Consider the following 3416-nt stretch of genomic DNA (forward strand, 5'->3'; position numbering starts at 1 on the left):
CCCAAGATGGTGGTCCTTGCTGTGCAGCATACCATGAGGGTTGCAGACTCTGAAAGAGCAATGGACTGGCGCAGGATATCAGAAATAGGGAGAACAATTCCTGGTGAGAAGACCTGTGGGAGGCGACCCTACGAGGAAGGTGATGGTGAAAGCAGACCACACAGGCGACTTGCAGTTGAAGGACCCACACAGGCTGCGAGCTGGAGACTGGCTCATGGGAACCAGGTATCAGAACTGGGATTCAAGAGGGTGATGAGAGCAAGAACGGCTCCCAGAGGGCCTTGAGTGCTGAATGCTTCCTTATTATGTCAGCATTGATGTCACTAGGGGGATATGACCACACTGGGTGACACCATTAGAAAGGGTGACAACAAAATGCTGTCTATAGCATTTTTGTGCAGTGTTTCAGCAAAAATTTATTATTTTTTACAAAAATATCCTTGTAGTTGAAACATTTTTCGTAAGCCCAGCTTACAAGGCTGAAACTCTGCTAATTTACTTTTTGAACCTTCTAATGTGCTCTGATTAGAGATGTCATTATTACCCAATTATAATGATGCTTTGAATCACGTGGTTTCGTCTGCCCACGCTATCAGCACGCGCTGTTGTTTTCATTGCTGCTGGTATTTTTATAGTCACTGCTTTTGTCATATTTTCTGCGTTTTAGCTACAATATTGTGGTCATTAGTATTTGTGAACCTAGATCAATAAGTATTTTGAGAATAAAGAAGTAATTGAAGGAAAAGGAGATTATGCAAACCTAATTAATCCATTAATGTTTCTCAAGTAAGAATAAACTTTAATGTTAAAATTAACAATTTTGATGTAGTTTATAAACATCTTTATTTCCAATTCTAATGCTTTCTTACTGAATTTTCACTTTAACCACCCAAAACTATGTAAATATAAATACATTTAGGCTGTGCATATCATATTGTAATTTTAATGTTGCTAGTTTATCTCACTACTGTTGGTATGACATTCAGTGATATATGGGAATTACAATTTATGAGCAATGTTGGTACAAAAAACATAACTAAGGATTCTGTATGGTCTGTCCAGGAGGAGGTCTAGGTGGGGGGGGGGGGGGGGTGGGGTGACACCAACCCTATTGATGCCTGTGTGTGTGTCAGGTGTTTGGGTATAAAGCCTGTGTGGCTACAGAGACTGTGGGACCCTAGAGGCAAATCCATGGACACCCAATGTCTCTAAAGGGACTCTCTTCTGTTTCCCTTTCTCCCATGGTTGGGGGCACCAGGCAATGCTCAGGGTGACCCTGCCTAACTGCAGACAAAAATTGAAGTACATCATGCATATGACATTTTTAATATATTAAGTAACAATAGAAGGAACCTTAGCCTTCATCAAGATGGAGGATGTGGAGAAGAGGACAGGGTTGGAGGAGTAGGACACAATCTATGTGGGAGAAGTGAAACATGTGTGACCGAGACACCAGAATGACAGGGGGAGAGAGGCAGAAAAGGAGCTGTCTGATTTACCTCTCCCGAGTCATTCCCTCTTGACTGGGGCCATTTTGACCTGGTAGTTCAACACCCTATGGAAGAGAATAATTTGGCTTATGCTTTGCAGCCTTTTTAGGACTCTGGTCGGTGTATAGTCCCCCCTTCCCCGAGAAGCAGTTAAGTTTTAGTTTCTTCCCTATGACTTAAAAAAAATTAAAATGTACACGTTATGTGGGGTGAAAAAAAAACCCAATTTATTTAAATGCGCTGTGCTGCTGTTGAGAATGGCTGCTTTATGGGATCCGCATGAAAGCATTTGGGAACAAGAGATGAATGTGATGTGAACTAGGGCTTTGGAAGCGAACAGTGGAGGAAGATCATCTCACAGGCAATCCAGAAACTCCATTTTATGTGCGCCGTGAAACCACTCTGCACCTCATGCACACAGACAAGCTGAAGGCGTTTCCAATAGAAACTCAAAGGGTGCTGGGTTGAAGTAGAACCACACGATGAAGATTTAAGAAGTTTGCTCAATTACCTCAACTAATCTGACCACATTTAACAAAACAGCTGCTTGGATTAATTTCAGGTGGTTTAGTGATTTGCAGGAAAGAGGTGCATTCTCCTGGATTGAGTGAGGCCGGTGAAAGTGTTTCTGAAGTCAGCAGTAAGGTAATTAAGCAAATGTAACACCTTCTGCGCAAAATCCTCGGAGTTCTGCATGTTGAACTCTTTAATCTTGCAGACTCCCGAATAGTAAAATCTCCACGTTCTACGAATCTCTTTAATGCAGCGCATCTCCACAGACACCGCACGTTTGCTTTGTCGTTTTTCAAGGGAAATGCTCGAGTTTAAACAAATGATTGAACTTTCAATTAAAAAATGCAAGCTGAAAAGAAATATCCGGAAAAAAAAAATCAAATCTTCATACGCAACATTAACGTTTAGAAGTTTGCAGAGGGGACTAATCGAACTTCCTTACATCTGGACAGCTATAATATTTCTATATTATATCGCAGCCGGCGATAAATCGGTGGTTGCCCCAGTTCTGTTCCTGCCACGTCCTTCCCACCTCGTCCATTACGTAAAATAGCCTAAATACGTCCTCTGCACAAGTGACGGGTACAGGTGGGGCTCGGTTGTAATTGGTCATCTTGTCTTTGCCTATTAATTGAGACTTGTGTTAAAATTGGTTTAACTTAGTTCTTAATTATAGACTGTATCGTTGAGTTGATTCTTTCTCTCCCGCTATTCAAGAGATTCGACGGGTCGAACTCAAACACTTTAGTTCAAGTGTGAGGGCGAAGTTCAAATACAAACTTCGTTCTCTATCTCTACATAAAGGATGATTACACGCAAGTTTGAGGTAGGTTGAATGAAACTGAGTTTTAAAAATGCGCTCTGCTTTCAGAGGGAGACCTTCTCCCCAGGACATTCACTGGATCGGGTCGAGCAAGCCCGGGTTTAAAACGACCTCTCCTCCTCCAAACCCAATACCGCCACCAATGCGACCCCCTCAACTCGGGAGGACACGTCCATCCCACCCCGATTCGCAAAGGGATCAGCCTTCCGCAACGTGGTGGTTGTTCTTCCTTCCCCACATCCCATCCCGTGCCTGTGAGACACCGGGGAACTGAAGCACAAAATGATTTGTGTTCCGACGTACGCTTTTGGGGAATTGTCAGGAGTGCAGGTGGTTCGAGCGACTTGCCTTCAGCTCACTGGCCGCTGGCGGTTTTAACAAATACAAGGACCGCTCCCAACTGAAGGGGTTGACATGGTTAAGACCAGGAGCTGATAGCAAACGAAATTGTCGAACAAGGTCAAGTTCCAGAGTCGCGCTGGAGACCATAGTTCCTCTTTGGCTGTGGTGTGGGTAGATTGGGGAATTGACATTGGAACAACGGCAGCGCTATGCCGAGTGCAAAGTAAGTTTTATTGTCTGGATCTTTA

The sequence above is a fragment of the Narcine bancroftii genome, chromosome 9 (genome assembly GCF_036971445.1).
Source record: "Narcine bancroftii isolate sNarBan1 chromosome 9, sNarBan1.hap1, whole genome shotgun sequence".
NCBI lineage: Eukaryota > Metazoa > Chordata > Chondrichthyes > Torpediniformes > Narcinidae > Narcine > Narcine bancroftii.